At 32.9% G+C, this 24,740-nt stretch overlaps 1 protein-coding gene and 1 long non-coding RNA gene across 2 annotated transcripts in view; both read left to right on the top strand.

Annotated features, from left to right (window-relative positions):
• The window catches only part of LOC126778417 (rho guanine nucleotide exchange factor 11), a 177,013-nt gene that overhangs the window by 100,431 nt on the left and 51,842 nt on the right, over positions 1-24,740 (top strand). The window lies entirely within an intron of this gene.
• LOC126778636 (uncharacterized) lies at positions 1,654-22,698 on the top strand. Its single transcript, XR_007670185.1, has 2 exons — positions 1,654-1,710; positions 22,589-22,698. It is a non-coding gene; the product is annotated as an uncharacterized LOC126778636 (long non-coding RNA).

The raw sequence follows: 24,740 nt of genomic DNA on the forward strand, positions 1-24,740 counted from the left end.
TATAAATAACACCTCGAGTCGTTTCACGCCGATCGTATATTTGACAAAATTATTATTGTTAATATTGATTGATTTATTGACGAATAATTGCAATTGATACAGTCTTAGCGTTTAAGGTAGCGCCGAATAAACACCAGCGGCGTTGTATTATATATACATATAGAAATGGTATGGCAAGAAGCACATACATGTGATTGTGAATTTAATTCGAAACACTGCGAGTTTTTATTTGTATTACGAAAAGTTAATTGTTGAAGGAACATATCTTTAAACGCGACGAGAGTAAAGTTTTTCGTTCTAAGTCGATTGGTATGCTCCAATATTCCATAGATAACGTTTTGTTCATTCATTTGTACTTGATATTGTACACGGTATTTTTGGGTCATATCTTAAATTTGTATTTTAAAAGAGTTTCTCGCGATCTATTTAATTTTGCACACTCTCAATGCTATTGGCGATACAATAAATAATTCAAATACTATTATGCTGGCCTTGATAGTTTATGAAAATGAAATGCAGAAATTGGTTTATACTGTGATCATCAAGAAACAAGGAATTGCTTATAATTCCTAATATAACTATAAATTGATTAGAAAGTCTATAAAAAAATAACTCAGGTAATATTTTACTCGTAAAATGTAAAAAAGATAAATGAACATATCATATTACACGTATGCCACTTCTCGTATACGTTATACTCGACGACCGGCTGACCGCCGTATGACTGATTACCATTGTCCTGCGTTGGATGTTCTGTTTGTTTTCAATGCGCTCAATTGTTTATATGACTAACTAAACGCTCGGCCTATCTATAGATTTTGTAATAAACGATTACTGTATTTAATATGTATTAATATCATAAATTATTGCTCTAACTAGCCGAGGGAATTTAGGGTATAAAGTAGGGAGGCAAGTGGCATGGTGAGTGGTCACAGTCGCCTATAGACATAATAACTGACGCTGTAAGAAATAATAACTGTTCCTTACATCGCCAATGCACAACCAACCTTGGGTACTAAGATGTTATGTCCTTTGCAGTTACACTGTCTTACTCACCCTTCAAACCAGAACACAACAATACTAAATATTTCTGCTAGGCGGTACAATAGTGGGTTCCACCCACCCTTTCTCTCGACACATGCTAGATTTTCTTGATGATGAGATGATTTCCTTCGTCGTGAAGCAAGAGATATAATAACAAATCAAGCACTTAAAAACTCAGTAGTGCTTGCTCAGAAATATAATTATCTGTGTCATATTCATAATAATTTACAGAGCATACTAAATGATGAAAGAGGAAAATAACTTTATGAGCTCCATCGCATAAGAACAAAAGTATTAGACGTGTGACGGCACGCGGCAGTTCTCATACGTTTTCTTGCTGTTATTGCGTACGTTCATACGTAAATGCGATTAGGTTTACATAAATGGATGTTGTCTGCTGCTTACTGTTCCTAGGTCGCGCACGTAACCTCGCCGTGCTCGCTTCTGGTATTTATCACGTCATACAAACATTAAACGTTTTTATTATTATTATTTTATGTATGGCAGCCGAGATAGTTTCCTATTAGTATATAGTTTGTTAAATATCATCAACGTTCATTAATTTTGATACAAGAACCCACCGATTTTCTTTCTCCGGTTCTTATCAAGTTTAATTTTGACGAGCCGGTTGGCGTGGTTGGTAGATACTTGCCTTTCACGCCGAAGGTTGTGGGTTCGATTCCCACCCAGGACAGACATTTGTGTGCATGTCTGTTTGTCCTGAGTCGGGGGGTAATTATCTATATAAGTATGAATTTACAAAAGAAAAGTAGTATATGTGCAGTTGTCTGGTTTCCATAGCACAAGCTTTGTACAAGCTTAATCAGATGGCCGTGTGTGAAAAATGTCCCAGGATATTATTATAATTATAATTGCCTTTCTCCAGCACGGTGGCAGGTTTTGTTTCGACAAGTAAGTAACAATAGTGTGTTCACATGATTCTGATTTAAGTAATAAATGAAAATGAAATCGGAAAGTGTTTTTAAACTAATTTATTGAATAGATTTTTCTTGCTTCAGTTTTAATAAAAATACTGTTCGGACGATTTAAGTGCCTTTTAATTTAATAATTGATAGACAAAAATCGACTCCTGTAAAACTTGTACGCTTCAAATTAGTTTTGTTTTTGTTAACTTACTTTTATATACAATCAAATAAATAACCTCGATGTGCTAGAGTATATGTATAATATATATGCATTTATTAGTCTATCAATTGATCTGGAATGCTCTCAATGGTTCGTTAGCCTGAGACAGATTGGTTGGAACCTTGACACGAATTAATCCTACGACGGTATTGAGTGAATTATTTTAGAAATGTCTAATCGTTATCGCAATCGCTTATGTCATGACGAACACTCGACAAACTTTCAGCGCGTAATGAAACTTTTGATACTTTTCGAAGATCAATACGCAACTTTTTGCATTTTATCCGTCAATAATTCTTTCTTATATTTATTTATTTATCATTGAACGACAAAAACGAATACTGAAATAAACACAGCGATTGACAAAAGTCATCAGACGGTTTTTGTATCCAACGAAGAGATCTCGTCCAGGCAACCTTTAGGCAGAAGAGTGATTACAAAATATGTTGGTACCAATAAATATTAAACTTCCTGCTAAATTTTAAGTCATAAGTTATTCATATATTTTATTGTATATAATAAATACGTCTTTTAAATAGGATCTCAAAGAACGTTAAACAATTTTCAATAGAAAAATTTAATTGAAATGGGTCCTTTAATTTAATTTAATTTAATAGGTCCTCGTTTGTAGTTGTTGCTATTAAACCAATGCCTCTTTATGCGAGTTGCTGCTTTACATTTTATATACATGTATTACTAAGTGAGTTACATTGATTATAAACATTGACGTTTATAATGCTGCTGACGCTGCAAGCTCTACACTGATATATGTGTTAAATATTGATATATTTAATCGGTCAATTAAATTATTTAAAAAATATATTCTTAGGGCTCAAAATTCAATTTAACCAATCACACTCACACAAACACACGTACACTCAAATACTTACACGCACACAAATAACAGTGTAACTGCATAGCCACACTCGCCCACAACATAGTCTGTGTCGCCTAATCGAATTGTACTGTTTTTTTTAAACTCATTATGATGACATTTTATTTGTCAAAACCGTGTGTTGCTACTTCAGTTAACTGTTATTGGGTTTGCATAATTCGATGTCAAACAGTAATTGGCCCTATTGTCTGTATATTGTATTTTTAATGTCAACACATTTCGTATCGTGCTGTTGTTTTCCTTAAATAAATAAATAAGTATTGGTCATAACTGGCGATTGAGACGATTCGTCTCGAAAGGACTTATAGATCCAAGGCCCTTTTACATTTGAGGCCTCCTCCATTCCGAAGCGGTTACAGTAAAATTATGTTTCATTTAGTTGCGTGGGGCTCCTAGGCCGGTTCCTCGTAGGCCTAGGCATAAATCAAAAGTTTACCGTTTTAATATATTAGATTATTTTCACCCAAGATTAATGGCGCCATATTCCACCAACTCTGATATTAACCGAGATGTACAGCATCTGCATTATATTCGCTTTAAATATTCCCAGGATATCTCGCGGTTTCTTCGAAATTAATAATAACCTTCACTCTGGCTAGTTTCCTCATAAAGAAATAGTGTTCCGATAATTTTTAATCCGGTTTTTCGTTAAATTAGTTGAATGTTTAATTTAGAATTATATAGAAGTTTTTCAAAGAAATAAAAAGTAAATAATGTTATGAGGAAAACGTAATGTTAAACGGTTTGTTGCGAGGCACGGAGAAGTTAGTGACGTCAGCTACATAGATTCTACTTTGATGCCGAACAATTTGTAATTGCATGACAGTTTACGGGCGTGATACAAGATCTATAAATAAAGGTTTGTTTTTTACTTGCTCAAGGGTTGTACTAAGACTCACGGTAGCATGTGCAAGCGATCCCGTGGTGCTCCTCGTTAAGACGGAAGGGGGTTACCGCTGGTTTTTTAGTGAGTATTTCGATATTCGGGGCGTACTCGGCGCCGGCGAGCCCCACATCCCCCCCCCCACAGTTCCTCGGGGGGAAACGCGTAATGTGTTTTTACAGCGTTAAAAAAAAAGGTTTGTTTTAAGACCCGGGGTGGCTTAGTGATTACAACACGATGACATTAGTCGAGGATTACGTGTTCAATTCAGCAACACTGAATTTTCATGACATTATTGTCATATTTATTACGTAAAGGGAAACGTTGTGAGTAAGCACGCTTGTGTTGGATTGAATTTCTGACACATGTGTATCTATCATCCCGGTCTGCTGGAGCATGGTGGTATAAGCTCGATTTGAAGAAAGGAATAGCGCTTTTCCCAGCCTTGGACAATTTACAGACAGTTACTTGGTTTTAGTTTAGTATTTGCTATTAATAACTTCATCATATCCAATTTATTTATAAATACCTACACACACATACAGACATTGTTGACTTGTACGCCCGCATCGAAGAAAAATAAATAAAAAAATACAATTTATTGTTCTCCCAAATTTCCTGAGTTAAGAATAATTTACAAGTTTTTATGCAGCGTCAGATCACCGTCCGACCTTCAACGGATATGTATACATAAACACTTATATTTACTTATACTTACTTATATATATTTATATATTTATATATATAAGTTGATTTGTGAAGTAATTGAAAAACTCAAACGTAAGAAAAAATGTGCGTTGCCGTCATTTATAACAATTCGTTTTGTATTTTTAATTAGAAGCGTTACAAAGGATTAAGTTTATTCTGTGATCAAGTTTTTTATTAGTATGGGCAATCTAAAATAGATTCCAATATAAGCTAAACCAATAAATAAACTAAATTAAAATAATTTTAAAAATTTTTCAGTAGCAGTCTTTTTTTATATAGAATAGGAAGGCGGACGAGCATATGGGCCACCTGATGGTAAGTGGTCACCAACCCCCATAGACATTGACATTGTAAGAAATGTTTACCATCACTTACATCACCAATGCGCCACCAACCTTGGGAACTAAGATGTTATGTCCCTTGTGCCTGTAATTACACGGGCTCACTCACCATTCAAACCGGAACACAACAATAACAAGTACTGCTGTTTTGCGGTAGAATATCTGATGAGTGGGTGTTACCTACCGAGACGAGCTTCCACAAAGCTCTACCACCAGTAAAATATACCAGTAAAAGTCTTTAGCTTGGCAGTTACCTAAATGTAGTTTATTGTTCTCATAAAATATTTAGTATCTCCTTTTTATATGTAAATACACTTACATGTTCTCTTACAAAAAAATCTTTCACCAAAGGTTGTTTGTGAGAGATCGCTATAAGCGATAGGACCGCCTTTGCGTACCATTTTTTCTTTGATTATTTCCTATTTCTCTTATGTTCTTTATATGTTGTGCAATAAGTATTAAATAAAAAAAAAATAATAAAAATAAATTGTAAGAGAGAAAAAAGATAGCGCAGATAATAATATCTCCCGAGCAGTCTCTTCTGAGGTTAGCTGTGGTTGAAATTATTGGACATCGCTTGTTTTTATATGTAATAGTTGTACATAACATATATCTAATATATGAATTACATCTACTTGAAACGTGTATAAAATTTGATTACAATTAATTTAACAATAAGTATATAATGTAACTCAGCACAAGACATAACACAAGTTGCCTTGTTTCAAATATGTGCTACGTGACAATTAGTTTTAGGAGGCAATTTGCTTAATTTAATTGAAATTTACAATTTTATGTAATGTAATTAAATTTTATAATCACGTTATTATTTGTTTTCAATAACAAAGTATTTTGTTTAGTGGTAAAGGTAGGTAGGTAGGTGGCCGCGCCTGATGATAATTGGTCTCCACCGCCCATAGACAATCCACCAATTTGGGAACGAAGATGTTATGTCAATTGTGCCTGTAATTGTATTTACTCAGTCTGTTTCACTTACCCCACAAACCGGAGCCCTACCACCTAGAAAAACTTAGACTGAACTTGGAGGCTATTTTCGAGTATCCCACTGTAACAGAGCAGATTGTAATAAAATAAAATACTTCTTTTAGTCAGGAAATCACTTTATTCTGGAACGAATTTTCAACAGGCGATCTTAGGTTAAACTCCAGGATCAAGAGTTAATCCGTTGCAAACCTACCTGATAATGTCCCTCACGATACGATCGCTAGTTACGTTTACTTATCGAATCGGATTCATCATTTTAGTTGACTTTATACATAGGAAATGGAACAGAACACTATTATCTTATATATGTGTATATATACCGTTTTCAACCGATTTTCCCAAGCTTACCACCTGAGAACGCAGGCGAAGCCGAGCGGCAACTACTTTAATATAAGTGATGTGATGTGATGAACAATAAAGGTTGATTTCGTCACGACTTCATGGAAAGTGCTGGGAAGATATTCAACGGCGCTCGTTCGTCACATCTTCGTTTCATTTTGTTTTCTAAACAAACGTTTTACAATACTGAGATCGGTATTTTACGGAACTCATATTATATAATAATATTTGATTTCAAATTTATACGATGCTGTTAAGGGTGTAAGGTTATATATAGATTACTTTCATCACAATTAGTAACACGAGGTATTTAAAAAAAATGTTTATAACTATATAAAGTTAAGAAAATATTTTATAGTTAGGTTTTTTTTTGCTTTATTTGTTAATAATTTATAACATTCTTGACTGCGAAGGAAAACATCAGCATTGTGGTGGCGTGGTGGATAAGCTCCAAATCTTTTCGTCAAGATGAAAAGAGGCTTTCGCCCAGGTTTGGGGCAGTTATTATTACAATACAGTTATATATCTAATCGTCCATGTTTTTAAATGAAATTACAGCTGTTTATGTCTAACATATTGACGTTAAACAGTATCCTAAATATATGTTTATATATATGTTTACACACGCATATATATATTATACAAACTTTCACATTCCCGTTATAAGTGTATACATAATAACAATTAAATATATACTGCTTATGTGCTTCTATGAAATCTATAATCCTTACTAATATAAATAGTGAAAGTGGCTGTGTTAGTTTGTCCTGCTTTTATACTTCGAGGTCTCAGTCAATCACCTGAGACGCGGTCTCTAGCTTAGTGCTTACTACACCACTGCTGTTAAACAAATCGAACGAATAGTAAAAAGTTACAACGAGTAAAACTACGGATAATGTCTAGGTTTAAACAAATGTACGGTTATGTACTATATAAGGTTTTAGTAATTATTTTAACTATAACTTTAAAAGATCCCTTGCTTTGCTTTGGTTGGAAAGTTGACGGAATTACGTCAAGGTACGGAATACGTTTATGATTTTGGCCAACAGTCTAACATGTAAAGTTTGATCTAGATCGAACTTGCGACTTTCACATAATTATACAGCTTACATACCGCTGAGTTACTGAGGCTTAAATTAAATTAATTTAATCTTAATAGTAAAACTTAAAGTAGTTTTAATAGCGTGCGGTTTTAAGATAAAGTAGAAATTATACAAATTCCAACAAATAACATTTTTTAAATTAATTAATTAACCTTATGTGTGTCGAGCGGCGCGCCTTTTGTTTTAAATTCTTCCTCGTGCTTCAGTAAAACATACAATTTTTAATACCTATAGTAGTATTAATAGTAGTAGCAGTAGTAGTAGTAGCAGTAGCACATCGTGGTGGCAATGATCTTGTTACGTGTGTCGAATGCATTGTAACAAACAAGTCGCTGAGATAAGACTGCGGATTGGCAAACGTAGTGTGCTTTTTCAGCCGGGTGGACCGGTGACTCGTGTTACGTGGCGGCTTGAGTTGATTGGCTGAATATAGTTTTATCTTTTGAACATTGACAGATTGACAAATGGGCAACGTAATGGGAAGTAGTCACCTACATAACCATAATAGATATTGGCACTAAGAAATATTTGCTATGGGTACTAAGATGTTATGGCTTTAGTGTCTGTTATTACCCTGGCTCGTTAAACCTCAAAGTCAAAAATTAACCTTAAAACCAGAACACAGGTGATAGGGCTTTGTGCAAGCTCGTCTGGGTAGGTACCACTCACTCATCAGACTTAACAGCAGTACTTAGTATTGTTGTGTTCCGTTTTGAAGGGTGAGAGAGCCAGTGTAATTACAGACACAAGGGTCATAAAATCTTAGGTCCCAAGGTTGGTGGCGTATTGGCTATGTAAGCGATGGTTGAGATTTCTTACAATGCCAATGGCTAAGGGCGTTTCTGACCACTCACCATTACCGGTGAACCATATGCCCGTCCGCCTTCCTATTCTATAAAAAAACAACAACAATACTAAGTTTATATAATTATATAAATATAACGTATCGCTAAACATCAAACAATCCAGGGTGGATATATAGATGTACAGTTTCAACCCGAAACGATCAAGATACGTTCATTCAAGAAATGTTTGTTTATTTGTACATTAGTTCTGCTAAATCGCTGTCGAAGTTCGCAGGAAAGAGCCGTCTTCGCGATGAGAGGCGGCGCTGTAAACAGTTTACAAGTTCAAGCGAATCTATTTCTAGATTTCGAGTGGTAGCCTTACGTTTATGATTGATTAAAGAGCCCCCGCGGCTCGTACTGACAGAAATATCTAAGTTAGGAATACATTCTATTATATAAAATATATTATATACATTATCATAAGAATATGCATATATACTTAACATATCCAACAAAATAATTTTTCATCCAGAATTTGCACGGAGCGTCGACTTCAACAAACAAAAATATTTGTAATTTTGTTTCTGTACCGATACAGATTACAATAATTAATCTTTAAAAAAAGACGGTTTTTGGACTTTATTGAAGTGCAGATGGCGCGGTTAATATTTACTCACCAAACGTTTTTTTTTGTTACGAATGGACTTACGTTCCGATCAGATCATGCACCTGTAATTTTTTTAATTCTTTAGTTTGTTTAATCTTAAAAAGCTAAAGTATTTTCGAAACGATATGTTTATTCGTTTTTGAAACATGTGTATCTTCACACCCACAGTCGAGCGGCGGATGAAGCTCTAAGCCCATAAGAGGGATCACTGAAAACCAAACTTAGTAATCCTAATAGTTTACAAATGTCGTGACCAACGAAATATGCTCAGTGTTAAATATTTCATGATATAAATACGTACGCATACGTTATTTATAAAATAACTGGTCTAACTTAATGCACGATGGAATGAAACGTTTCGCACAAATATTACATTTGAAAACGTTGCATTTCGATTTTGACATTTTATTATTTAATCGATATAACTATCGAGCCAAAATTTTCGTTTGCGACGGAGTTCTCTATTTTCCAATCATTCTGTTTCATACATTACAAAATCACAGTCGTTAAATTGATTTTATAAATTCATTCTGATTTCTACAAATATTTAATTTCAGTAAATAAATGAGTTGACCTGTAGAGAAGCGTGACGGAATGAGTTCCAAACCTTCATCTTACGAGGAAATAAAGCCTTAGCCCAGCCCAGACTTTTAGTTACGATCACTAAAACAATAAGTTCCAAATGCTTAATCACCAGCTACATTGTACTGTATTGTAATAAAATTAACCGACATATTGTTCAACCGACATGGAATTTGGCTACAGACGTACTTTTCGCCATATGTTGACCCTGACAATAAACTTTCCTATTTACATCGCAAAAGCTCATAAACATTAGTCAAATCAATCGATTTCAAACTCTAATGTCATTTATATTTTGTCGAAATTCGTTTGTGCGTTTCGTTAATATATAGCTTTACGCTCATTATCCTGCCACAAGTATTCTCAATATTCATCTCTTGCTCTATTGTTTGTTATGTTTTATTGCCATCTCGCTCCGGTCGGACCATTCAATTTAAGTGCACAGGTGCACTGTAAAGCGGTCTCGCTCGCACATGTTTATATCACGCCGACCGTCAGGTCAGTCTCCCGGAGCGATTGGCGTGTGACGGACGTGTATTCTGATAATACACGTGTTTTCAATGTTTTTAAAAAAATCTTATGCTTTGTTCTGTGACTCGTTGTTATCAACGTAAGTGAGTGTGCTAGTGTTGTGTCTGTGATGGTGGTCAGTGTTGCTCTTGGCGGTTATTGTTTTCGGATGTCCTTTTGTTCCGGAAACCGTTCGTTCACGGAATTCAGTTCTCTTACATTTAAGGCTCGCCATAAGTGTGCTGCCACTCGTCATGTCGCCCTGGTTTGCTCGATCATATTTTTTTTAATTGAAATATATAAAAGCTTATAAATGAAATTACGAATAAATAACATAAATCAAAGAATAGTGTAAAGTAAAAACGCTTAAAATATTTTTCCTTATCACGATTAGTAATTCGAATAACAAAGCTGGAACGAAACAGTGTAATATGATAAAAGCACAATCATCAAGGTTGTTTTAAATTACCTAACGCCGCTCCAACTTGTAGCTCAGCAAAAAACGACGATATCTCGTCAAACGGCTCACTGTCTACCTGATACACATAAGGCATATTATATTAACCTTATTTACATGCTAATTTAAATAAAAAATACCCTCCTGTTGAACAAGAAATATTAATTATGTAAATAAAATCTATTATATAAAACGGTAATTCTCTACACATAAGTAACGTCAACCTTATAAACTAATGAACCGATTTTAATTGAAATTATAGCTATTATTTTCTTTTTAATATTGATATTATATATTGATAGGGTTTGTTTTCGTATGTAACATGAAGATTTAATTTAAGCTTTATTATTATTACGTATTTGAAGAGTAAAGAGTAAACAAACCGTATATTTCTCACTGCTCAGCAAAGACCTTATCACCACTAAGAGCAGGCCTAGACCTAGAGATTTAAGGCAACTAGGCACTTTGACATTTAAGCCCTCCAATTCCAAAGAGGTTAGGTAAAATTATACTTTGGAGGCCTAAGCAAAATCCAGGACTGTCTAAGAGGCTCAGGCATATATCTTAACCTGCCACGCTACTCCAATAGTTTCAATTTCATCCGATACATGTAAAATATATATAAATATATATAATAAATGAATTCTAAATACAAACTTGAGCTCGTAAGAAATTGTTAGGATTCGAACCTGCGATCTTCGTCTGCGATCCACGTATTCTAACCATCAAGCCATTTGGGCTCTCAGCTGGTATCACATTTTATGAGCGATTGTTTGCAATACAACTTATCTTGTTTCATTGTAATAGTTGATTTATATTCAATTGTAAAGAGACAATATTTAAATTGTATATATTCGACATTATCTACTATAATTTATTTAATATAAACTAATAATTATGTACGAGTTTAAAGATTTACAAAGATAACGATTTTAGTATTTCGTAATAAAGATTTTACTATTTTAAACAATTGCCCACTACTAAACAGCTGTCAGGTATTGGCCATCGACGAAACAAAAGGCGAACATGTCGTCGGTCTTTCGTGACCATTTCAATAGACCAATTAACGTACAGTTATAATTGCTTCTCAGTATTCCATCGCCCTTGGTTGCTCTCGGAATAGCTCTGAGTCAAGACTTGGGTTATCGGTATGGAGACGCAGGCGACAATATTATTTGTATGTCATAGTGGAAAAAATATTGTATGATGTGCTTTTAATTTAAATGCATACTAAAAAGTTTGATTACGCATTAAAATCGGTTTTGTTACAATTTAAGAAGGTAGTAAGTCTCCTTATAGTTCGCAGATAGTTTGACTTATTCAAATGCATTCGGTATATGTATTTTTAATTTAATTTCTTTCTCCTCAGACTTTTCAGTTTGTCTTATACTAATAATATATTAATACTTTAACATTCCCGGGAGTTAAAAGTATCTTGACGCAGTGTTTATCACGTTGAATAACTAACATATTTCATTTAGAGATTTCCGCGAATTACTCTTAGATCAACGGAGGATGATATTTTCAAAAGACACTTGTAGATTTTGGATTTTAATTTGTGCTTAATTATTGTTAATATTATTTTTTTTAATATGTAGACGTAGTCACCACCTTCCACTGGTACTTGAAAATGGTAACCATCTCTTGCATCGCCAATGAGCCACCAACCTTAGCAACTAAGATGTCATGTCCCTTGTGTACACAACAATAATAAGTGCAGCTGTTTGGCGGTAGAATTAGTGATGAGTGGATGGCACCTAGCCTTAAAGGGCTTAAGAAAAGTCCTACCACAAATTAATGTTCAATTTCCCCGTGAAACACGATTCGTGTGACATAATTTCCGATGGTTCATGTATTGTTTTGTATTTAGAATAACAATGGCTGAAAATATGTCGGTTCATTAGACAATGTGGCGTGACGTCGGCATGATCACGCTTTATTTACGTGTCAAAACTTTCGATGTTAATCTTCTATTCGGTGTATATTTTTGTTTGTCTAAATTCTTTTATATTTATATATATTCTATTAATATGTATATAGTTGATCATCCGCGTTATAATGCGAGACTTATACAAGGTTTTCTCGATTGTTAGAGCGTTCAAATATCTCCAGGAACATGTGTAATTACCGACGGGTTCGTAAGCAAAATATTATTTTAATTCATTTCCCAATGTATTTTCTTGCATTTGAAGCTTAAGAATGAAGGTACGCGACCAATGTTTATTAATTTGAAATAGAACAATGTATCTGAGATTAAAGAGACGTCCGAATAAATCAAATCCTACGACGTAAACAAAAAAAAAAGCCATTAAACACGAACGAAACTTCGGTATTGTCTCAGAAATTCCTCATAACAGGGATGATATAATAACGGTACTTTATCGCTTGATGGAACACTCTATCCTGACAACTTAAGTGACTAATCCGTCACTTGCTGCTCGTATTTTGGATTACTTGTTAAATTATCGTCATAGCGATATAGTCCTTAATATGTTTCATATGAGCCTATATTCCCTCGTGGGTATATGTACATATATCGTTCTCCGCGTTAGATGCTCCGTACGAACCACCCACTCTAAACTATGGAATAGTAATTGTTTCAGAGAATCGAGGTTATCGGCAACACCCACGGGTTTTCGTTTTTATCCTGACGTTTTTAATTTTAATTTTATAGTATTGTTTTAAGATTTTAATAATGTTGAAGGTCTAAATTGCTTTTAAGTCATTACACCTTTGAGAAAAAGGAAAATTTGACCAAATATAAGACTGCAAAACCGCAATCGTTGGTAAAACCAATGTGAAACATTTTTCATGAGAACTAAATCATCAATATATTTATATAGTGCATATTAAAATAATACCAAGTTATGCTCATTGACTTAATTTTTTTTTCTATCTTCGCACAAATATAATTTTAAGCATACTGTTTCAATTTTGTTATTTTTAAACGTGTATCGACTTTCATAAACGTTGTCGTATTCTGGTCCTGTAACGACTAGACAAAGCGCTTTATTGTATTTTGATGTAATCAAAACATTCGCTTTAATTTTATGCGAAACTGCAAAGTTACATGATTAATTGCTTTGATAACAAATCTCAAAACGAGTTATTTGACTTAATAACGTTGGAATGAATTAACATTTTAAATATTTCCGTATTTCTTATAATTATCCTTATTCAAATGTATTTTTGTTAACGCGTGACTCAGAGTTGGAACTGGTAACAAATACGACAATGCCAGTCCATTAATTTATTTGTATTGTATTATGTATATTAATTTTTATTTTTTTCAATTATTTTATTTTTATTTTCTTACTACATATAATGAAAATGGAGATGGCTCGATGGCTAGAACGCTGAGTTTTAATGTGCGTATAATTCCATTTGAGTTCGACAATGAAGGAAAGCGTCGTAAGGAAACCTGCACGTGTCAGATGAAAATATAAATTTTTACATGTGTATGAACTCGACCCCTTTAGTTTGTGCAACCTACTTTGTGATAGAAATTTAAATATTCCCTTAAGTAGAATGTCCAGCATTATAAATATATTATTGATTTTTCACGTGCACTAAACGGATTTTTTTGTTTTTTAATATATATTTTGTGCCTGAGGATGGTACACTAATAATTTATATACAAGATTCTATATAGATTGCTACATTCAAATTACACTTACTAAAAAAAAGCACAGTAATATACGGGTTTTTTTATCGGTTATTAAATAATCGTCTATATTAAAACGAAACAACAACAGACACAAACGCGTTGGTTTTATATATATATAGATAAATTTAAACACTAATACCTAAACTAGTCTGAACTGTAAACGCTAAGCATCTAATTCGGCCCGATGTGTCACGGGCTCCTTCGAGATGAGGTCACCCCACAGTGCGCCTGCGCCGGTCGCGACACATGCGTTAGAACCGCGCTAATTTCGTACACCCGCTATGGCAGATATTAGCGAGTTGGAAACATCAAAGCCAAGTGTAGGAGCGACGTAAATAGAATCGTTTGTGAACATGAGAATGTAGATTGTATGTAGGTCGATATTAATAACTAATTGATTAAATCTTATACGTTTGCGTGTGTTCCGTGGGTTGTGACGCAGTACGGGATACAAATACACATATGATATAACATGATAGATCCCGTGGTTGCTGGCGCATTGATGGTGTATGCAGTGATTTATATTTCTCGCAAGGTGATCATTTCGTATCCGGTAGCAAAAGTAGCTTGCGATCTTAATATTAAAAAGAACACTAATGTTTGATAATTACATTTTGGAAGGTAGAGTTAAGTACTGGAACGAAAAGGGGTTTTTTGTTTATTTTTATTTATAAAAATAAAATTAAAACGCGCGGTAATAGATTTTATCAAATATACTTGTTGTGCTATTGTGTGGGTTTTTCATAGATGAAAATAACAATATATCATAAAATTAAAGATAAATACGCTCACGTCAGTCTTGTCATGTCATGTTCATATTTTCCCTGCATAGCGGTCATGTAAATCCACTTTTCAATTCAATATACAAGCGAATTGATGGTCAAAAATGTACTTAACATCGATTCTGAATAACCACAGGCCTGAGAAAAACCGGCGAAAGAAAATCGATAGTTTATTTTTCATATCAAAATAAGCTATCTTCGCGTTTTTGTCACATGTAATGCAGTATGTCGTTACTTAGGTTTTTTTGCAGTAGCGAAATGTACCAACGGTATGATACGCAATATGTAATGACTTGCAAAATTCATTAATTAGGTAAATTTTCGTTGACGGATTTCATTTGTAAGGCACCAAGGGAAGTACCGTATAATTATTTTAACAGATTGCCGTACAAGGTTTATTGAGGAAAGACATTCTATTTTAGTTAAGTGTGATTTGACAACCTAAAAATATATATATTTTACAGGAAATCATAAAAAAACAGATTGTTTCCTGGTTTTGAGTGTAATATATAGTTTGTTTTTAAATACATATGCATAAAACCATGTAGTGCGGTTATACTATCCACGTTAAACGTTACTGCTCCGACTCGATATATAACATAGTATATAAACGTTCTCAATAAATGGGGCATATAACGTAAAAAAGATTTTTAAGTAGGACTCCTAGAGCGAACGTTAGAACAAAGAACTTCAAAACTTATGGCAATTCGTTTTTTTACTAACGCGTGTTGACAGCAGTAAAATGTTATTAATGGCAACGCAGTTTTATATACATGCATACATATTACTCAAGTACGTACAAAAAAGGAGAACGGTGCTTTCTTAATTAAAAATGTAGACAATATCCCGGTACGGTGTAAGCCCAAGTGAGTCTAGGTCTACGGAGGTAAATTATTTTAACGTCTAGACAGTTCGTTATATATGTTTGTGGATGGTATTTTAAGCGTTGCTTCCTCGGTGATTTTAAATTATGATAAATCTGTGTTTTCTTGTTTCTATTAGATCTTTTGACAAATTTGAATGAATCAAGGCCGTTTTATAATAATAAATACAATCACATGATATGTATCGCAAATTCCAATAGAAAAATGTTTTAAGTGCTGATAACGACTATAGAAAAATACTTCTAATTATGACTAATATTAAATCATGTATTTACGATGCATATGTATGAGTTAGTTTTTTAATTAAAATGAATATTTTATTGTAGCAATTACATTTTTTAAATGTTATTTAAAATACTAAGACCCGTTAGCTTAAATGTTAATAGCATTTGGAAATATTTATCGATTCATTGTCATGTGATATTATCGTAGGAGGTGAGTTGTCTGCGACGTCTGTGTGTATATATGTATATATATTTAATATACACAATGTGAGAGACAGAAGTCTTTGTTCAATAGAACAAAACAAATAATCAATACATTTTCAGTTGTATATTAGTAATGTGTTTTCCTTTAATTTCTTTTCTCGTCAATAGAGTTACTCTTTATTATATAATAGTGACTCAGTCAATCAGTGGAGTCTCATCATAAGGTACTGAGATGAGCAGCACTGAAATTACATAAATAATTTTTTTTTTTTTATAAAATAGGAAGACGGACGAGCATATGGGCCACCTGATGGTAAGTGGTCACCAAACGCCCTTAGACATGGGCATTGTAAGAAATGTCAACCATCGCTTACATAGCCAATGCGCCACCAACCTTGGGAACTAAGATTTTATGTCCCCTGTGCCTGTAATTACACTGGCTCACTCACCCTTCAAACCGGAACACAACAATAATAAGTACTGCTGTTTTGCGGTAGAATATCTGATGAGTGGGTGGTACCTACCCAGACGAGCTTGCACAAAGCTCTACCACCAGTAATTAAATAATTATATAAAACATATTAAGACCAATATAGGTCTAGAATGTAAATATATATGTATAAAGAATCACTCAACTTGGTGCACAGTCAGCGTAGATATCGCGTGACATACGCACAAAGAATAATATAGCTGAATTAATAATTTGGAGTCGCCTTGAAGTCGAACTTGATGCCTTCTGAAAAACCTTCGACATTTCCTGAAGGCCACACAGAAATTCATGAGGACAGCAATTTAAATAATAATAACAGTGTATATAAGTATTGTATATATAAGTATGATATATAAAGTGATCTTAAGGTCACAGATGGTACATTACAAAGAAACATATGTCATATTGTAAACGCAATTTCTCCGTTGCATTTCGCCTTGTCCACTGTGAGAGAAACTGTATACCTATCGATCTTATCACCCTGTTTTTTTTTTAAATGATCTCTTAAAAAAATTTAAAATTAGACTTTTTTGAACATTCCCGGAGTAACCTTTAATTAGTTAAAAATCTATCAAATTATTCTTCTTGTTCCTAAATAAATGTGATAACAGCAATAAAACAGACGTATGCTCATCTCGGTTTATATCGTACGGCTATGATATAACTTGAAACGTATACGACATTTTATTTTTAATATTCAACACAAAAACTGTCGAAATAATTCTACAGATAATAATAGTTGATTGGTAATTATTAAGTCGGACCCAAATTAAATAATATAATTCCGCGTAAGCTGCAGCTTAATGTCAAGCAATGAATATAGATTGATGTCAATGAGGTCGAAATCAAAATAAAATTGAATATTCACTGCATTTGTCTACCAGAAACTTATGTAACTTTCAGTCATATTCCGCTGCTCACCGTTTATTCTCTCCGGTAAGACGATATCAATGGATATTGATCGTTTAAAACTCGAACAATATTTGAATATATATTTTCATCTTTTGTGTCGGGTGTGTTCATGCCATTAGGTTTTTACTATTTGTATAGACTTGCCTTTATTGTTCGTCTACAATGACGTTCGACATTAAAATAGTTTTCGTGTGTTATTAATATAATTGTAAATAAATAATCCGTCCAATTCTATAGGCTTTACGTTTAATGAATTAGTCTTGTAAAATTATTCAAAATTGCGTCTAAGAAAGAGCTTTAGTGAGTGTAGTACACATATAAAGTACATATATCTAAACACCATGTTCTTGTTTGTCTGTTTATTTACAAAATCCGTCTGATTATTATGCCAAATATTCATTTAGATTTCGTTTTTGGGTATTTCTGACCCCTGACAGCGTGTATGCAACATTTCATGATGATCGGTTGATTAGTTAAGTCGTAAATGCGTAACAAACAAACGAATAAACAAATTCACTTTCGCATTTATGATATTAGTTAGTATTTGGTTATATACCATTGATATTATTTGATATCGGATATGATTCAATAACCACTCGAGATAACATTGACAATTACGCTTATCATTTTATTTATTTCATTACGCAATGTGTCAAAAACTATTCAGTCTAGACAATATTGATTGATTGATTATTATTATTAAATAAGCTTGATGTAAGGCCGCAGACCCGGAGGTCCTGGGTTTAATTCCCAGGTCGGGCCAATATAAAGTTATTGGGTTTTTCTGTCAGAAAATTCTCAGAGGCAGCCTGGAGTCTGGAAGTGTGTACACTCCCGTACCTCGGAAAGCACGTAAAGCCGTTGGTCCTGCGCCTGAACTCTTTCCGGTCGTGTCGGATTGTCGTCCTATCGGATTATGTGAGTTAGGAAATAGAGAGTGCACCTGTGTTTGCGCTCACACTTATGCACTATAATATCTCCTGCGTAGTTGGCTAATCTCGCTTGAGATTGTCCGCCGTGGCCAAAATCGGTCTGGAGGACATTTATTAAAGTGGAATGTTTGTTATTGTTTATCGCTAAGTTTTAAAATTTGATCGTCTAATTTGATGACAAACTTTTATTTTACATTTATTTTTAACTATTTAAAAAACGCAAGTTTTTTTTTAATAATAAACCTTTTATTATTTATACTGTACTGTATTATGTTATAAATAAATGAAGAAAGAACGTTGGAGTTAGTATAAGTTGATGCTCATACATAAATATTATGATCACATATATATTTTTTCATTGAGAGTGACAACTGAGTTTCTTATAGATTCTTCTCATAGAATGCTCATTCCGTATAGTAAAATGACAATATAAAAGTACTTGTACGACTACTAGACTTTGAATAAAGTTTATTTTGAGCTTCGTACTACTATAATTTTTGTAATATCTTTAATTTAGTTATTGATAAATTTGATGGTTGCTTGTTCCCCAAATACAAAAAATCACGTGTTTATGTCGATAAAAACTGTTGGACCTAAAAAAATTCAAGCTGAATTTGGTTTAGTATAAATTGGATCAATTTCAATTTAAAAAAAGCTTATCATTAAAATTTGCGTCATGTTTAGCTTTAGTACAATTTTTAAGTCTTACGCCTTGTTCTCTGCACATGGTACGCATTTGTGGTGTAACAATTGACCTTATTATTTCGTTATGTTCCCCCATAATTATTCTGTCGACGCCTCCCTTCCTATGCTATATAATTTTACTAACTTTGCGCTCATAAAACATGGTTTTCCTAATAGCTGCTTTATGTTGATTTTCGTTTGCAACCAATTATGAAACTTATCGCAAAGTTTAGATGTTTTAAATTAAGAAGATATTTTTGCATATTATTCACTGTCAAATATATTGAATATTTAAGAAGGGTTTAAGAAATACCCCAGTTCAGTACAGACCCAACAAAAATTGTATAATGTATTTATCGTTTTGGTTTTTAAAATATTTGAATACTCTCTCTATATAATTATATATAGAACTATGTCTATATATATTATAGAAATAGTTCTTATAACGGGCAATTAAATGTCATTAATTTTTGCACGTCAACTTTACTTTTTAAACTCGTTCTTCTTCAATAGATCACTCGTTCAGTAGAACTCTTAACCAGGTGTATGAATATTCATTAAATAAAACGTATCTCGAATTATAATAATACTCTTGTTAACTGTACACGATATGGACTATGCCTACATTAAGCCACCTGTCTCGTACACTTGCCGCCACCTGTCTCCAACGAGGAGCACCCATGGACTTCCTGTATCCAATATGAATGCAACGGTTTTTTAGTTTTTATTTTTATCTTTGAATATTCACAAATAAACTTTTGAGTTTCCTAGTTGTAATATTTGGTCCTTAAATCATAAATTATCATGACTTCTTTCTTATATGTTAGTAATGCCTTTAATTCGAATAAGATTTTATACATAAAGTTCAGGAATAGTTTGTAGTAGTATTTGAATTTTGTTTGTTAAATTCTACATTGTATCCGGCTCTAAGGATCATAAATATAATTTCAAAACGCATTGCTTTATAATGTATCTATTTCGTAACAATAGTTACACAAATCAATTTAGTTTTTATCTGCATTTATTTAAAAATCAATTTCGCTTATTCCGTTTAAACATAAACGAATAGAGATATCATTTTAGTTCCTAGTTCCTTTGGAATAAGGGTTATATCACAACAATATAATGTCTTCAAGCAAAACAGGAGCAGTTACAATTATTTCGAGTGCCTGCAAGGTCGTATCTCTACGAGCCATGTGTTCTGTGTTCGCTATTAATTCTGATAGTGCTGTACAATACAGACAGACGAACGCAAATATTTCGGTAATGCAGATGTACGTATCCCTGGGATAATTATCGTTTATGGATTAATTACCGTTTTTAAATTTTATTTTTAGACGTGTGATGGAACATTAATAGTTACTTTACGTTTTTTTTTTTAATTTTAATGTAAAAAGTAAATGTAATAACTATTTTGTTACAAAAACAATTTGCTATGTAAGATTATAATTCTATTACAATGCGAAGTGCGTTGTAATAGAATTATAATTCGTAATCAAAATAAGATTAGAATGTATTTTAACGATTTTAAAGCTCTTTTGAATTGAACATTGGCAAGATTTCTTTGAATTTTAATTTACCATCGGATTGAAATGTATATTATACCGAGAAGAAACGACAAGAAATTTAGTAGTTTTTCTTTTACCTTAAATTATATAATATCAACTATGTACTATGAAATTCACTTATAAATCAATGGAATTATATATCTCTAAATTCTATTTTACTAATAAAAATAATATAATCCCTCCCTGATTGCTTATTGATTGTAGTATCGTGTTGTGTGAATGAATGACTTCATATGGTAAAGGGGATTTTCTATTTTCTATGTTACTCATTACTTATGGAAATATGGAATCATTGTGACGTCATCGTCAACAAAACAAACATGACACAATTGTAAGTGTTAACCCATCCGTCGAGTAACGTTATAAATAATTAAATTGCACTAGAAGTTCCGCTAAGTGTTAGAATATTATGACTCGATTCTATACCAAAATTATTTGGAAATATAACTAACTATATAATATTGTAAATGCCAAAAGAAGCCTGTTTGGTACGTTTAAACGTCTTAACTAATCAATGGATCTTGATGAAATTTTGCATACATGTTTGTCAGGGTACTAAAATAATATACCGAAGCCGAGGACGGAAACTAGTACTGTATAAAATCTTGATTTTATAATAATAATAATAATATCCTGGGACATTTTTCACACACGGCCACCTGATCCCAAATTAAACTTGTACAAAGCTTGTGCTATGGAAACCAGACAACTGATATACTACATATACTACTTTTCTTTTTGTAAATACATACTTATATAGATAATTACACCCAGACTCAGGACAAACAGGCATGTTCATGTCTGTCCTGGGTGGGAATCGAACCCACAACCTTCGGCGTGAAAGGCAAGTGTTCTACCAACCACGCCAACCGGCTCGAATATACAGTTATACAGTGTATATATTTCGATTATACAGTGTATATATTTTAACGTTAACTAAATAACGACAAATAAATATTTATTAATTTCAGGGGATAAAATTTTCAATACAAGATCAAGCACTCGAGCGATCACGTCCTTATATAAAATTTAATTAATTTCTAGTATATTTGAACTCTAACTAATGTAACTAGTAAGTATTAAAATTACGTACACGAATTAATAATAAATAACTACAACTATTGGTACTCTTAGTTTTATCGAGCGTTTTATTTAATTTCCTTTATTGAACATATGTATCGGTATTGCATGATTTATTTATTAAGACAACTAACTGTGGATACATTAGATAGACAATTAAACAGCGGTGGAAAAGTTATCGAATTTGTTGTATGTTCTAATAATTATGGGTTATCACCTAATTCATAAAAAGCATCACATTATAAATAGTCATTAAATGAGGTATGATGTACCTTCGAATTGATCTGAGGGGCGCAACTAATTATATATGCCCAAATACCTGATGTGAGCAAATTTTAGATCATGTAATAATTTAAATAACCAATACAGCGTATTTTGTTTCATATCCTCCTATGTCACAACTAATAATATGATTATCAAATCAAATTAAAAATGTGACGTAATTTCAAATGTCGGTTACAATTGAATAATAAGAAGATTATCACATTTGATTCATTATTTTTATATATGAAGGATTAATTATAGCCATTAATTTGTCCGAGATGGCATAAAGAATAGATAATGAAGCGTCTTCCCTAAAACTAACTCTTAAGCGGAGATTAGCTTTGGCCAAATGTGGAACATTGCGAGCTTTTACTTTTTTTGACGAGCCGGTTGGCGTGGTTGGTAGAACACTTGCCTTTCACGCCGAAGGTTGTGGGTTCGATTCCCACCCAGGACAGACATTTGTGTGCATGAACATGTCTGTTTGTCCTGAGTCTGGGTGTAATTATCTATATAAGTATGTATTTACAAAAAGAAAAGTAGTATATGTAGTATATCAGTTGTCTGGTTTCCATAGCACAAGCTTTGTACAAGCATAATTTGGGATCAGATGGCCGCTTTTACTTTTATTTATATAGGTCTATCAATGATCAGTGCAGTCTCTATTGAGTTATATTATAACAAAAATCACTAATATATTACATCACTAATACATCACAATATATCAAATCTCGCACTAACGTTCTTGTAGAATGTTTTTAAGATTAAATAGGTACGTAGTTCCAAGTAGGGGTATGGATCCGTACCCTCCAGTGAATTCACAGAAATAGCCTCCGAATCTGCATATTGTCACGTACCGTCTGGGGATATCGATGTTGGTGATCAACGGCCGTGAAGCGATCGGAGAGTTATTACACTGTGACAAATATATCACTTATTTTTCTGGTCTGATTTACATTGAATCCTCTCCCCTTGTGGATATAGTATTTTATAAAAACACGAACATATACTTTTATTTACTATTTATCGAACGTAACAGTTATATTAATAAAGGAAATTGTTTATAGATTTCTGTATCATATGAACACGCCGTAATAGCAACTAGGTAATAAATAAACATACATACAAATTAGCATATCTACTCTCGAGACTACAAGTGTAGGTAAATATATTTAGGATGGTTTCATTAGATCTGGAGTGAAGCCAGGCTCACCTGCGAATGGAAGTACTTGGTGTGTTGAGACATAACTCGCTAGGTAAATCGATTTACAATTCGGTCTGTTATTTTCGTGTGGAATTGCTAGATGTCGATTAATAAGATAAACTGTTCAATTATTAGCTTCTGCTAAAGTGAAGGCTCGTTAATATTGGTCAGCTAAGCAAAAGTTTTTTTAAAATAATCTAAAGATCTAGAAGAAGATCGAAATGTTTGCATAGTAATTATTTTATTTAAATTAAAGCTAATATTTAAGCTAAAGTGTCTAATATCAATTCTGATTTCTAAGAAACAACGGAAGATTTTATAGTTTAATCAAAATATTATCATTAAAATGTAGTTTTCGATAATCTTATAACATTCCATTACTCTTAATTAAAAAAATATAACTTCCGAAATTGTTTCCTCGAGCTGTTCAAAGCAACTGAAACATCAACGCCTATAATAATATCGTTTAGAATCTCAGCTTCGGGATATGCCCAACTATTTCCGTACGTTTCGGTTCAATTAAAACGTCATCATCCCGGTTTCCCGTATGGGGTGTTTCAGGGACAGGATGTGTTTCCGTAGCTTAATTTGTATCGAACATGGATCGGGTGTTACGCGGTATTTTAGGATTGCCTATTATTGTTAACGATTAGTACGTTTGATACTTATGAATTGTAACTCATAGATTATATTTGAGTGTTAAATTTATTAATGATACCGCCTCAGGAATTAATCGGTCGTTTCAAATAATTATTAAAAATAGGTGACATATAATATTTCTTTCGCCGGTTCCTCACAGGTCTGAGGTTTATCTTACTGAACCTTGTGGTATATTTTATATATTATATTTTGTTGCTTACGTCATACAATAAATCGATCCTATTTGATCCTTCTATTGCTTTAGAATCAAGCAAATAATTTTCATGTTAATAATAATTTATTATGATATTTATAAACATTGTTAATTTATATATTTGTATAAAACATTTATTTAAAATGTTGAAGGCGATGAAACAGCTGCTATTAAATATTAATCTTGCTTTAGTAACGATGACATTTTAGAGGAAGGTTATCAGTAAGCACACGTTAAAATATAATGTATGATTGGTACATTATGTAAACATGTTAAAATCTCGACAAGGCCTTTCTGGCTGTTAAACTCTAGTAAATTATAAATAATTATAATTTAAATTTATATTTGGGGCTCGTAACCATGTTTTGCATGGTGTCACAACTCTTAACACTTTTTAAGACGCGCTAATTAGTAAAATGATGACGAAATTAAACAAAAATACCAACTCACGACGACAAAGAACGTTTTATAAATGTTATTCGAATTCCTGCCTCTTGATTTAATTATATATAAGGAATGACTAA

The sequence above is a fragment of the Nymphalis io genome, chromosome 26 (assembly GCF_905147045.1).
Source record: "Nymphalis io chromosome 26, ilAglIoxx1.1, whole genome shotgun sequence".
Taxonomy (NCBI): Eukaryota; Metazoa; Arthropoda; class Insecta; order Lepidoptera; family Nymphalidae; genus Nymphalis; species Nymphalis io.